This window comes from Chrysoperla carnea, chromosome X (genome assembly GCF_905475395.1).
Source record: "Chrysoperla carnea chromosome X, inChrCarn1.1, whole genome shotgun sequence".
NCBI lineage: Eukaryota > Metazoa > Arthropoda > Insecta > Neuroptera > Chrysopidae > Chrysoperla > Chrysoperla carnea.
In genome coordinates this window covers 9,249,822-9,265,537 of record NC_058342.1, presented here as the reverse complement: position 1 = coordinate 9,265,537, position 15,716 = coordinate 9,249,822, and the positions used below count along the sequence as shown (strand labels likewise).

At 32.5% G+C, this 15,716-nt stretch overlaps 2 long non-coding RNA genes across 2 annotated transcripts; both read left to right on the top strand.

Moving 5' to 3' along the window:
- The first annotated feature begins 1,282 nt into the window (after positions 1 to 1,282).
- Positions 1,283 to 2,227, top strand: LOC123302425. The gene is made up of 3 exons (XR_006535506.1): positions 1,283 to 1,444; positions 1,856 to 2,001; positions 2,069 to 2,227. It is a non-coding gene; the product is annotated as an uncharacterized LOC123302425 (long non-coding RNA).
- Positions 2,228 to 4,055: 1,828 nt separating this feature from the next.
- LOC123302426 lies at positions 4,056 to 5,009 on the top strand. The gene is made up of 3 exons (XR_006535507.1): positions 4,056 to 4,217; positions 4,629 to 4,774; positions 4,842 to 5,009. It is a non-coding gene; the product is annotated as an uncharacterized LOC123302426 (long non-coding RNA).
- The last annotated feature ends 10,707 nt before the right edge of the window (positions 5,010 to 15,716 follow it).

Genomic DNA, 15,716 nt, shown 5'->3' with positions numbered 1-15,716 from the left:
ACAACAAAAACACTTGGTTTGATGCTGAATGTAAAAGCAAGAAGAAAGATTTAAAATGTAAATTACGAATCATGAGGAAAAATGTAAATCAGGAAAGCATTATAAAATATGTTGAATGTCGAAAATATTATAAAAATTTATGCAGAACGAAAAAATTTGAGCACGGATTAAAATATATTTACATGCAGCTTTAGAGGCAAAGGACAATAAAGGGCTCTGGCTGTTATTATAGAGCCAATAATAATAATAATTTTAATAATATTACACCTCATGAATGGATTCAACACTATCGGAATTTATACGGCGAAGAGTGTGATTATGCGGAAGTTAACTTGGGGGAAATTAGCGATGAAAGAGAATATAACACTTACAGCGATGTTTTGGATGCAGCGATAAATATTTCCGAGGTTCGCTTGGTACTAAGTAATTTAAAATCAAATAAAGCTGGCGGCAGAGATGGTATTGTGAATGAATTTTTAAAGTGTGGGTTTTTAAATAATAATGAAGCTTTGATTATTTTGTGAATTTATTAAACAAGTTGATGGAAGTCAAAATATTTCCAAAGGAATGGAATGTCGGTATAATTTGTAATTTATTTAAAGGCAGGGGAAGTGCACTGGATCCAAATAATTATCGAGGATTGACTTTAATGCCGAGTATCAGTAAAATTTACAATAAGCTGTTGTCAATGAGGATTCAAGAATGGGTTGAGACTGAACAGAAAATTTCTAAATATCAAACAGGATTTAGAGTGGGATATGAGGTACTGGACAATTTACTGGTTATGAGAACATTGACTCAAAAAACACTTACATTAAAACGTAATAAATTGTATTGCTGTTTCATTGATTTTGAAAAGGCATTCGATTCTGTCGATAGAAATTTATTATGGAAAAAACTGTTAAAAATGAAAATGTCTGTAAATATGGTGGAAATTTTAAAGTCAATATATATAGAACCTGGATGCTGTGTACGTATCGATAAATATCATGTGTCGGACGTATTTTACACTATGAAGGTGTGGCATTTTTAGAAGACTTTATATTAAAATCTTCTATTAAATTACCAACTGTGGCACAGTTGACAAAGTGGAAGCGTTTTTTATCCGCGATCTTAGTAAGTGTGATCGAATCTGAAAAAAAAATTAAAGTGGACAAAGGAACGGTCTAGGATGGAGTAGTAGTCTGTGGAGCGACTACAACTCTATGGATTAGTCAGTGAAATGTCAAAATTATTTGACAACAACAAAACGCATTTACATATCTTTTTACACTTAAGTTACTTTATTTCATTAAAAATATAAATATTCTTTGGTTTAGAATTCTAAAATTTGGCTTTAAATAAACCATTAAATGAATTTAAAAAAAAATATAAACTAAAAATATCACAGTCAACTACACCATGCTACATAACCTCTTTGTGCAATGTTTTATTTGTTAATTAAGTAAGCGTTTTTCTTTTGTTACATTATTATAAAATGATACTAGTTTGAATTGAACATTTCCGATCTAGGTGTTAAACAAAACAAAACGTTCTCGAAATGACGTAAATTTTGTTCTGTGTAGTGAACCAAATAATTTATCTTCTGTATCCGGCCCGTGACTCAACGTAGTCAAGCATTAACACGGGGCCGAATATGGTGAAGATGACGAACCGCGAGGTGCAACGCAAATCGAAGACTTTTGACACCCTTCCATGGGCAGTCTGGACTCGTTGTCGGCTACACCTCTAAACGCGGTATTGGTTCACTTCACAAAACAATCTTTACCATTCTTGATTAAATTCAAATCGGAAATGTTCAATTGGTTAGTTCATTTAAAAAATACGTATATTAAATTTTTGGAATTTCTATAAGGTAAATCTCCAACAACGATATTATACGGATGGGGTGGAGAAAATATGATAAATAAAACCATACCTTAAAAATCCAGGCAAAACCACCACAGGATAACCGATACACGACCAAAAACAAACAACACCAGCCGTTGATGAAATGTCCAGGTATAATTAATTAATCGTTCATGTACGTCCATTTCTTTGAATTTATACCAATTATCTTTATTTCCAGAGTACATTATTGACTGCAAGATTTCCAGTTTCTCCACGATGGTATAATTATCGATGTAATATTAAAACGTGCTCGCGTTGCGGGCACGAACGTGTATATTATTAATTTTTAATAAATTTTCTATTTGATGTGTACCCTTCAATGGTGATTTGTTTAAGAGCAATTCCGTCGTTGATTATCCCAATCCATGAATTGTCGATGTAATATTAAAAGAGTGCTCGCGTTGCGGGCACAAACGTGTAAAATTATTAATTTTAATAAAATGTTTATTCGAAGTGTATCCTTCAAGGGTGATTTGTTTAAGAGAGCTCATTTTTAAATTGTTTTTGGCTTTTTTGCTCGGTTTTGTATTCCTGCGCCGAACTACGTTGTTATTGTTTGTTAACTTTTAATAATTGTTGCGCGTGGTGGTCATTCACACGTTAGCGTGTACTAACGTCCGTTCACACGCTAGCGTGGTTTTAATTCAACTTTTTTTTTTTTTTTTTTTTTTTAATTGAATGATTTTTCTTTATTTTTTTATTTATTTTGTGTGTGTGTTTAGATTTAGATAGGGTTTTTCTGTCCCAATCCGTATAATGATTTTGATCGCGCTTATTACTATAATTTGACTGATTTTTAATTACTGTCAACCAAACCTACAATCAAAATACTGTGAACCTTATTGAACGGTTCAGTCTCCCCCACTTTAGGGAGAACTACTGTTGTATTTCGGAATTTATTATTGTCTACTAGTTTTAGGTACAGGGATACGTCGCAACCTATTCCTCCCTACAATTTTAGAAGGAGGGAGTCCCGTAACTCATAGCCTATCACATCATCTCCGGCCCGTAGGCGCTGGATGATGAGCCGTAGCTCAGGATCTTCCTCCCGCTGACGTTGCCGAGAGGTAAAGGTTTGTGGTACCTCGTCTAGACTGAAATTTTTCCTGTATGTCCGTCTGTCATATTCGCACTTTGATTGCAGGATTGGCTACATGATAACTTACTTATGGATTCACATAAATATTTTATTGGAGATTTACCTCATGAATATCATGCTTGTGTGATGCGTTGAGTCGTGTTTGGGAACGCATAAACTGTATGACTCTTGATGGTGTGGCGTCCTCCTCTCCTACTGCTGTTGTTGGCGCAGGTTGACCAGTCGGACCTGCCTGTGCTGGTGGCGCAAGAACAGGATGATGTGTTGGAGTTGTATTCGATTGCGTAGTTGGCGCATGATTCACATGATTTGGACACATTAAAAGAGTTTGTTCGTACTGTGGAACACTCCACATCCCATAACCAAAATACTGCTGAGGTTGTGCAGACGACGCAGGTGGGACCATACCAGGCGCAGGATTCAATATCGGTACGTTTCCAGGACTCGTACCAATATTTGTTTGTAGTACCTTTCCAACCAATACTGTCGTGGGTAGGGTGGAATTGGCTTTCGACACTGATGGTGCTATTCTCGTAATACCATGAGCACCTGGAATATCTGGCGAAGTAGCGTAACTTGGTGAAGTTGCGTCGACAATGGTACCCAATCCAGCAGTGTTATTTGTTGTAGTTGTTGACATCTGCTGATGATGTCGTGTGTTTGTTGGACCGTGTAGTCGGCATCCTCCGGCAGTTCACCTAGACGTTACGCTCGTACGAACAATGAAAAAAAAATTTAGTAGTATGTGTTTTTTTTTTTTTTGCAAAATTTATTTAAATTATGACCAAATAATCCTTTTTTTTTTTTTCTAATCCAGACTCGATCAAACTACCCTACGCTATATGCTACCAACTGTGGCATTTGTTGACAAAGTGGAAGCGTTTTTTATCCGCGATCTTAGTAAGTGTGATCGAATCTGAAAAAAAAATTAAAGTGGACAAAGGAACGGTCTAGGATGGAGTAGTAGTCTGTGGAGCGACTACAACTCTATGGATTAGTCAGTGAAATGTCAAAATTATTTGACAACAACAAAACGCATTTACATATCTTTTTACACTTAAGTTACTTTATTTCATTAAAAATATAAATATTCTTTGGTTTAGAATTCTAAAATTTGGCTTTAAATAAACCATTAAATGAATTTAAAAAAAAATATAAACTAAAAATATCACAGTCAACTACACCATGCTACATAACCTCTTTGTGCAATGTTTTATTTGTTAATTAAGTAAGCGTTTTTCTTTTGTTACATTATTATAAAATGATACTAGTTTGAATTGAACATTTCCGATCTAGGTGTTAAACAAAACAAAACGTTCTCGAAATGACGTAAATTTTGTTCTGTGTAGTGAACCAAATAATTTATCTTCTGTATCCGGCCCGTGACTCAACGTAGTCAAGCATTAACACGGGGCCGAATATGGTGAAGATGACGAACCGCGAGGTGCAACGCAAATCGAAGACTTTTGACACCCTTCCATGGGCAGTCTGGACTCGTTGTCGGCTACACCTCTAAACGCGGTATTGGTTCACTTCACAAAACAATCTTTACCATTCTTGATTAAATTCAAATCGGAAATGTTCAATTGGATAGTTCATTTAAAAAATACGTATATTAAATTTTTGGAATTTCTATAAGGTAAATCTCCAACAACGATATTATACGGATGGGGTGGAGAAAATATGATAAATAAAACCATACCTTAAAAATCCAGGCAAAACCACCACAGGATAACCGATACACGACCAAAAACAAACAACACCAGCCGTTGATGAAATGTCCAGGTATAATTAATTAATCGTTCATGTACGTCCATTTCTTTGAATTTATACCAATTATCTTTATTTCCAGAGTACATTATTGACTGCAAGATTTCCAGTTTCTCCACGATGGTATAATTATCGATGTAATATTAAAACGTGCTCGCGTTGCGGGCACGAACGTGTATATTATTAATTTTTAATAAATTTTCTATTTGATGTGTACCCTTCAATGGTGATTTGTTTAAGAGCAATTCCGTCGTTGATTATCCCAATCCATGAATTGTCGATGTAATATTAAAAACGTGCTCGCATTGCGGGCACAAACGTGTAAAATTATTAATTTTAATAAAATGTTTATTCGAAGTGTATCCTTCAAGGGTGATTTGTTTAAGAGAGCTCATTTTTAAATTGTTTTTGGCTTTTTTGCTCGGTTTTGTATTCCTGCGCCGAACTACGTTGTTATTGTTTGTTAACTTTTAATAATTGTTGCGCGTGGTGGTCATTCACACGTTAGCGTGTACTAACGTCCGTTCACACGCTAGCGTGGTTTTAATTCAACTTTTTTTCTTTTTTTTTTTTTTTAATTGAATGATTTTTCTTTATTTTTTTATTTATTTTGTGTGTGTGTTTAGATTTAGATAGGGTTTTTCTGTCCCAATCCGTATAATGATTTTGATCGCGCTTATTACTATAATTTGACTGATTTTTAATTACTGTCAACCAAACCTACAATCAAAATACTGTGAACCTTATTGAACGGTTCAAAGGGATTAAGACAAGGATGTCAATTGTCTGCTATATTGTTTGTTTTATTTATCGATGATATTGTTAATCATATGGAAGGTCTTGAAATAATTTCTCCGTGTATCAAAGGGGATGAAATTAAAATTCTGTTATATGCCGATGATGCAGTTCTGTTGTCAAACTCAGTTGGTGGAATGCGAAGAGCTTTAAAAGGGCTTGAAGATTATTGCGACAAATGGAAGTTAACGATTAATGTGAAAAAAACGAAAATGATAACAATCCAAAATTGGATGTATAATGGTTTCAAAATCGAGGTAGTTGATAACTTTCAATATTTGGGGCTTTTTATTTGTAGCAACGGAAAATGGGTCTGCATCAAAGCAAAATGATTGAGAAAACCAACAAAGCATTAATGGTGATTCGAAGAAAAATTTATAGCTATGAAAATTTTCCACCCAAAATTCTATTAAATATGTTTAGGGTGATGGTACTACCCATCTTATTATATGGGAAATAAATTTGGGGTCTAGAAAAATGTGAAAAGTCTATCGGTATATTTGTTCATAGCTTTTATAAAGAAGTTTTAGGAGTTGCAAAATCATAACCAAACAGTGCGGTTAAGTTGGAGTTAGGGGAAATCTCGATCGAAGCTACTATATTACAACATCTTATAAACTATTATTGTCGAATTCATTTAAGCAACAAAATATTACAGAAAAATTGTTACAGCTTAAACGATACAACTGCAATAATTAAAAACAAATTATTAGAATTAGGATTTAATGCGATGGATGTGGCTCATGACAATTATTTGGAGATCAGAAAACATGTCAAAAGTACAGTGTATGAGTACTTCCTGAAAGAAATGCTATTGGATGTGAGGAATAAGGTTTCATTGGATTTGTATTCAAAATTGGATCACTATGAGGGTGGAGCAATGTATGTAAATTTAACAGACAGAGATGTAAGAAGAACTATTGCTATTTTCAGAATGAGCAGGTTTGCTTGGGAAAATAAGAAAAACCGAAGCGGGGATAGGGTTTGTGTTCTGTGTAACGGAATTGAAACAATTGAAGATCTTATAGAGGAGTGCTATGGGACAGTAGGGAATGAAAGAGACGATCTTTACAGTCGCGGATTGAATAATACGAAACTGACTTTGGACGCTAAGAATATTGTAGATCTTAAAGCAGTGTATAAATATTTGCGGTTCATCTTTGACAAGCGCTCACAATATCTTTGAATTTCAGTTTGCCTTGTTGTACTTGTGACCATATTTTATTTTATTTTATTCATTTATTTCTGATGGAACATTTGGTTTAAAATTTCTATTATTTATATTTTTCATGATGTTTCTTTTTGTAATATGTTATCTTTCAGTTTTATTCTGATTTTTTGTGTATAGGTTATATAATGTTAATTCTATGTATTACTTTGATTAGCCAATTGGCATATCAATAAAGTTTATTATTATTACTTACCAAGCTAAAGCAAAAACATATCAAACGTACATTAATCAACCCACACAAAGACCAACTGACTGACGAAATAAAAGCACTCATACACAAACGAAACTTACTACGTAAAATACACCAAAATACGAGAAACCCGGACATCAAGCACGACTTAAACAGACTCAACTGAACCATTAAACACAAGATCCGTTCCCTCCGTAACTCCCACTGGAATGATAAATTAAAAGAAATATCCCCAAAAGATAACACCCTCTGGCAAATCACCAAAATCCTTAAAAAACCCAAACAACCCATCCCTGCTTTGACCCATAACAACGAAACGCTTTACACTAATAAACAAAAAGCTGACGTCATCGCAACCATCCTTGAATCAACCCAATCCAACACAACCTACTCTCCACTTGAAACAATCGTAACCTCAACACTAAAATCATTCCAGTATAGCCACACCTCACTTGATCCCAAAGACAAATTCCGAATCCAGACTTCTCCTAAAGAAATTAAAACCATAATAAAAACCCTCCCCAACAATAAAACCCCAGGACTAGACGGACTAGACAACAAAATAATAAAAAAATCTGACTAATAAAGCTATAGTACAATTGATGCATATTCCAAACGCAATACTCGTCACAGGATATTTTCCAGATCAGTGGAAACAATCAGTCATCGTGTCCATTCCCAAGCCCAACAAAGACTTAACAAACCCCGTTAACTATCGACCAATAAGTCTACTGAGTGCATTATCAAAACTGGCGGAAAGAGTAATCCTCCTCCAAATTAAATCCTTTGAACACAATGAAGTAGTTATTGACGAACAGTTCGGTTTTAGAGCTGGACATAGCACATCCATGCAGATGGCTAGAATTGCCTGCTCAATAAAAGACGAATTTCTAAAGCATAAAGTAACGTCCATGTGTCTTTTGGACATTGAGAAGGCATTCGACACTGTCTGGATGGATGGGCTAGTCTACAAATTAATAAAAATTGGATTACCGAATCATCTAACACAGCTAATAAGCAGTTATCTGAAAAACCGCCAGTTCAGGGTCCGAATCGGCTCTGCACTGTCGGCAGTCAAAAAGCCCAATGCTGGAGTCCCACAGGGAAGCGTGTTGGGGCCTGTTCTCTTTAATTATTTCATAAACGATATCCCAAGATTTCCAAAAACCCAAATGGCCATCTATGCGGATGACACAGCCATCTTATCATCCTTCTTCAGCGCACAGGTGGCCACAACACAAACCCAAATCCATCTTTACCAAATCCTTAACTTCACCAACGAATGGAAGATTAAACTTAATGAAAACAAAACTGAGCATATAATCTTCTCAAGAAAATACACAAACACAAAAATTACAACGCCACTTATAATAAATAATTTAAAAATTCCTACAAAACACAACGTTAAATACCTCGGAGTAATTCTACACTCGAAGCTCTACTTCAAACAGCATATGAAACAAATTTCAGAAAAGGTTAATCTTGCCATTCGAACCCTTTACCCCCTCCTTAACAAAAAAAGCCCCATGACCATCCAAAACAAAAAGCTGTTGTACACCACGATTATACACCCCTTAATCAGCTACTCCGCACCTGTTTGGTCTTGTGACATTTCTAACACTTCACGTTTACAATACGTTTAAAAGAATATTTTACAACAGCCAAGTTGGCTGAGCGGTTATCGTCACGGACTCGGAATCGAAAGACTAAGAGTTCAATCCCAGCGCCGTCGATGCTAATTTTATTTTTTCTTTTAATTTATTTTTATCTATTATTTCTGTTTTTTACTTTATTTTTTGATTCTTATTTTGTCATTTTCATTTATTTGATTCTCATTTAGTTACAAACATTTAATTTTCTTAGATTCTTATTCTATTACTTCCATTTATTTTCTTCACCATATAATATTCTACTATATCAAGCACAGTTTACAATGTAAAACATATCAATTATAAATAAATAAAATATATCTCCCGCACCACTCCCCAAAAAATATAAAACAGGTTTTTCCACTTCCTTTTCCTGCTACAAATAATCCCAACTGATCCTCCTCTGAATTAATCATTTATTGGCATTTCTATGCTAAAAAATATACAATTTTCTAATGCTTTTTTGCTAAAAATATGTAAGGCTAAGGGTGAAAGCATACTCTGCTAATAACCTTTATATTTAAGACCATGTATTGTTATTTATTTACTTTTTATATTGTAAATTTTTATGTATTTTGTTGAATGATTAAAGTTGTTTTTGATTTGAATTGAATTGGTTCTCGTCCGATCACCGAAGTTAAGCAACATTGGGCACAGTCAGTACTTGGATGGGTGACCGCTTGGGAACACTGTGTGCGGTTGCCTTTTTATATAAAAAATATAAATTATTTTTCTTCTTTTTTTTTACACAACATATATAAATATATGTTATTTAGAAATGTAAATCTTTTATATTATTCGTCAACAAATAAATATTATTTTTTGTATAAAATTTTATTACATTTATAACTCATGTCATGGTTACTTTAAAGCGAGAAGTTTTTTTAATATTTCAAATGAATATAAAATAATATAAATTTTATGAAATTTATTTATTTTTAGAAATAGCAATCGCTTATAATTATAACAGAATTTTAATAATGTTTAATTTTATTTCAATAATTTATATATAAATATATATATATATATATATATATATATATATATATATATATATATATATATATATATATATATATATATTATAACCTTGGAAACGTAAATCGGTTTTAAAATCTTGTGCAATTTCACGTACTAAACGTTGGAATGGTAATTTACGAATTAACAATTCAGTACTTTTTTGATAACGACGAATTTCTCGTAAAGCTACTGTACCAGGGCGATATCTGTGTGGTTTTTTTACTTCACCAGTTGCTGGTCGACTTTTACGTGCAGCTTTCTTTTGTTTTCTTGGTGCTTTACCACCAGTTGATTTACGTGCAGTTTGCTTGGTTCTAGCCATTTTCAAATAATAATGTTTTTACAAAAAAACACACAATTTTAAAAATTATATTCGACAATTTGATACTACAAAGTCAAACGTTTATATGCGAAATAAATGTGTTGTATTTATATTTATATGAAATTTCAAAATTTTTCTTGTCCTATCCTATTGGATGGCTATCAGAGTATGGACTAATCAAATTGTATAGGCGTGGCTTAAAAAATCTTTAATGCTTTATATAAAAAGACATAATTGTACCGGCGCTCACATACATTACAATACTTGTGAGGTTAACACACGTGTTATCTGTTCGTTAAAATATTGTAAATAAAATTTTATTAAAATGTCTGGCAGAGGAAAAGGTGGAAAGGGTCTTGGAAAAGGGGGTGCAAAACGTCATAGAAAAGTTTTGCGAGATAATATCCAAGGTATTACAAAACCCGCAATTCGTCGTTAAGCATGACGAGGTGGAGTAAAACGTATCTCTGGTTTAATTTATGAAGAAACACGTGGTGTACTTAAAGTATTCCTTGAAAATGTTATTCAGGATGCTGTTACATACAGTTACATACTGAACACGCAAAACGTAAAACAGTTACAGCTATGGATGTTGTATATGCATTAAAACGACAAGGTCGTACTTTGTATGGTTTTGGAAGTTAAGAAAATATAATAATTTACTTAAAATATTTAGTAAATTTATTAAAGAATATTTAATACATCCGATAAATTTTAACAGGCTTTCTTTTTTGGGAAGACACTAATTTTATTTATATAAGAGTAAATAAATTTGTTAATAAATATAACCTATTATATAATTTGTTTACAACAAATTGTTTTGTTTATAGCATTCATTACCAAATATTTTTTTTTTGTATTATATCTGCAATAATAAATTATAATTTGTATATTATCTATTTTATTTTACAATAACTTATTGAAGTTTTGATAAATTTTATTATAAAATAATATACTACTATATTTTTTATATATACAAGTTAAGAGTAACAAGTATCGATAGGGGATTATCGACTTTATAACTCATAAAACATTTCGCCTTAATCAAAGATAATAATAAAGAATTTGCTATAGCATTTGTTATACTTTCAATAAATATAATATTATTAAATTATATTTTTCATTTATTTTTTAAAATAATTAAAAATATTTTTCTAATAATTATAAGCGTACATAAACAAGTAGTAATGTAAAAAGAAAATAAACAAGTGAAAAGAAACAATTGACTGAGTTAATTGTTGAAATTCCATGCATAGTCAGTGTTGATTTCTTTATCACATAACACATACAAAAATGTATAGACAGTGTTTGTTTTTTTGACGTCACGTAAATAACAAAAGATATTCACTTACACACACACAACTAATATTCCTATATTAATACATACTATAAAATTTGCACCTAATTAACGCCCTCGTGGGTAAACAGTGATGTTTACAAAAAAATGTTTCAATCAAAAGTTATTTATTTTTTTATAAGGAACATTTTTTACATTTAAACTTTTGTTCTATCTCTAACGGTTTACAAGATGGGTCCTACGGACCCAAGACCCAATTGACCTATGATGCTCATTTACGAACTTGACCTCACTTTTTACGTCCTGAGTACGCTGTAAAAATTTAAGCTCGATATCTTTTTTCGTTTTTGAGTTATCGTGTCCACAGACGGACGGACGGACAACCGGAAAGGGACTAATTAGGTAATTTTATGAACAGCTATGACAAAATTTTTTCCTAGCATCATTATTTTTAAGCGTTACAAGCTTGGGACTAAACTTAATATGCTATGTATATTTCATATATGCATGGTATAAAAGGTAATGTAATGCATTTGCATCACACTGATTTACGATATATATTCTTATATCTTTTATTATATTTAAAATTAATAATATTGATATTCCTAATAATAGATATATTCAAGCTAATATATAATATTTTACATTACATATTATTATATTAATTGTTTATTTTATTTTTTTGTATATATAAAAATAATTTACTCTTATTTAAAAAATTTGATGGCTCTCTTAAAAAGAGAGCCGCTTTTATATGTTGATGTATTTTAATGTTATCAATTAAATAATATTTTCGATTTATTTATTTTGAACTTGTATATTTTGTAACAGCTTTAGTACCTTCACTAACAACGTGCTTTGCCAATTCACCAGGTAATAATAATCGAACTGCGGTTTGAATTTCCCGACTTGTGATTGTTGAACGTTTATTATAATGTGCTAAACGTGATGCTTCAGCAGCAATACGTTCAAAAATATCATTAACAAAACTGTTCATGATACTCATAGCTTTACTAGAGATACCAGTATCAGGATGCACTTGTTTTAATACTTTGTAAATGTAAATTGCATATGATTCCTTGCGCTTCCTCTTCTTCTTCTTATCACTCTTTGATATATTTTTAAAGCTTCTGTTGCCAAATCATCTCCTACAAAAATTAAAAAAGCAGCACCAAAAAAGAAATGATCTGTTACTTTAATAATATATTGAAATATTTGATTATTTTTGTTAAAAAATTAAAATAACATAGGCCTTAATGCAGGCCACAAATTAATATTTGATAAGAGTAAATTATTTTTTGTATAAATATTTTATAAAATAATAGTTTAGCAACATTTGGCACAGTCAGTACTTGGATGGGTGACCACTTGAGAATACTGTGTGCGGTTGCATTTTTCTTAAAAATATATGGTATAATAAATAAGAATATATTTAAATTGATTACTTCATTGAAAATTTTAATAATATACTTTAATATTAATGACATTTATGAAAAATATATATTTGTAAAAATTTTCATTTATTACCGGCACCAGCCATACCACGTTGAAAACACCGGTTCTCTTCCATTCTCTGTACGACAGCTGTAGTGTGCACATCGTCATCACTACAAGCACAGATAACAGAATTATATAACCAAAAATTGTTTTTTTATTTACAAAAGTTCAACAAAAGTTAAAAACAATCAAGTTGCTGCATGAAGCCTAAGCCTCGTGCAGTAAAAAGGCTAAATAAGGATGGGCAAGCCCAATCCTTATCAACTAACAAATTAATATTGGTGGATACACCTAGCACATCCACAAAAATCTGTGAAAATAGTGAAAAAATAGTGATAAAAGACACCAAAATAATTAGTGATAGAGACAAATGTGATGATATACCCCCAATAATAGACAATAGTGCCTCAACCAGTGAAGCAAATAAAATAAATAAAGGTGAAACCCCAAAAAATGTGATAAATCACAACGAAAGTGTTAATAACATCATGGATACGGACGATAAATGGTTAATGATAACAATCAGGTAACCGAAATGAATATAAGTGCGTTCTTCACGCAGCCAACAACGTCAAGAACGTCAAACGTTAAAATTAACAACCTCCCGAATATACCACTAAAAAATCGTTTTGCACCTTTGCAAAAAAATAACGATGAAAGCGATGACGAAGTGAGGATGAAACACAAACATCCAGAAACTTTTGAACAAGAAAACAGAATCACTGACTCGACAACGTTTAAATTATATTTAGATTGATTAATTAAATCAATCGAAAGAAAAAGATCCATTCAGATCGAGAAACGAATTAATAATAATAATAAAAAAAAGAAAAAGTTATGAACTCAGTTAGCTTGGCCGGCCCGGAGGCCGACCAATTTGAAAATGAGTAAACAAGAGCCACAACACAACGATGACTGTGATTGGTGGATTCTTGGTATAGTCAGTTAGTACCAACTCAGTATTAATTAAAATCACCAAAAAAAAAGGAAAGACCCTAAACTTTGTGAAATGGCCTTAACATTAACCTCTATATATATGACCAAGAGGAGTAAAAAAAATACCTAAGGTTACTGCAAGGGAATGAAACCCTGCAGTACTATACGTACACCCCCAAAAATGAACGCAAGCACGCGTTCATACTAAGGGGAATGGACAGTACCACAGACATTGAGGAAATTAAGGAGGAGGTTGAAAGCGTGCACAAGATGAACGTGGACAACGTTTTCAAATTAAAAAACACAAATAAAGGATTATTCTTGGTAGTATGTGACAGTACAATCTCACTAAAATACCTAAACAAAAACATAAAATACATCAATAGAACCAAAATAACTTGGGAAAAGAGACACAACATGCCCCCATCACCCAATGTAGGCGATGTCAGGTCTGGGGCCATTCAGGAAGCAACTGCCACTCTACGCCAACATGCCTAAAGTGCGCAGGAAGCCACTGGACCAGGGACTGCGAAAAAGTAAAAAAAAAAGCCCAAACACCAGCAAAAATATAAAATGCGCCAATTGTCAAGGCAACCACCTTGCATTCCACAAGGAATGCCCGAATTTCCTAAAAAAACTCGAACTAAAATGAAAAACATCACAAGAGAGACAAGCAATAAAATATACACCGGCGCCAGTGCCAACTACATACCCATGGCTTAAAAACACAAACAATACAACACCAATCATGACACACGCTTACAACTTACAAGTGAGCTAAATCAACTCATAAACGTAGAAAAAATGCTATCGCTTGTTAAAGAATTAAACGAAAAACTTAGGTCATGCAACAATGATCTAGAAAAATTCCTAGCCTTCAATAATTTCATTCAAAACAAGTTTGCACAATGTCCATAAACATATCGTCATGGAACGCATGCGGACTTAGACAAAACGTTCAACTACTGAGACATTATTTGGAAAAATACGACATCGACATTATGTCAATTAATGAAACAAAATTGACACCAGATGTCAAAATAAAAATAAAAAATTACAACATAATACGTCGCGACCGTACTGCACATGGAGGTGGAGTCGCAATGATAATCAAAAATAGTCTACAGTATCAATCGGTGAACACCAACAACAATACATCGATTGAACATGTAGCTATAAAACTGGTAAACAACATATTTGTTATTGCGGCATACAACAACCCAAGAAACATAATTACTGAACAAGGCATAAAAACACTGACTAACGTAGGAGCCAAAACTTTAATTATTGGTGACTTAAACGCACGACATTACACATGGAAAAACCACATAACCAATACAAACGGACGCTACAAAAATACGTGAGTAATAATAACTTAATTATACTCCACACAGAAGAGCCTACGCACTTTCCCAACAACAACACTACACCTACATACATTGACATAGCTATAAATAAAAACATAAATAATATATCTAAACTCGAAACGTTCAATGAATTAACATCGGATCATAATCCCATTAAATTGACGTTACATAACACACACAACAAAAAAACACAAACAAAGTGTACGTCATATAAAAACACAGACTGGGTCAAGTTTAGACATACACTCGATAAAAACATCAACATAAACAAAAAATTAAAAACAACAGGTGATGTTGACATGGCGCTTCAACAAATAAAAAGTGCAATTATGAATACAAAAAATAAACATACAAAAGAAATAAAAATAAAGTTGTCTAAACTTGACCTTAGTCAAGAAATAAAAAATTTAATAAAAGTGCGTAATGCTCTTCGAAGACTAGACCACAGACGAACTGCGTTAAACGTTAAACCAGACATAAACAAAATAAACAAACAAATCCGACAAAAAATTAGACAACAATTGAATCAACAATGGGAAAATACATTAAAAAACGCTCAAACCAGGTGACAAAACCCTGTGGAGAATAGCAAAATCTTTCAAAAACAAAAAAGAAAACATTCCCACATTATTAAAAGATAACATCAGCTATAT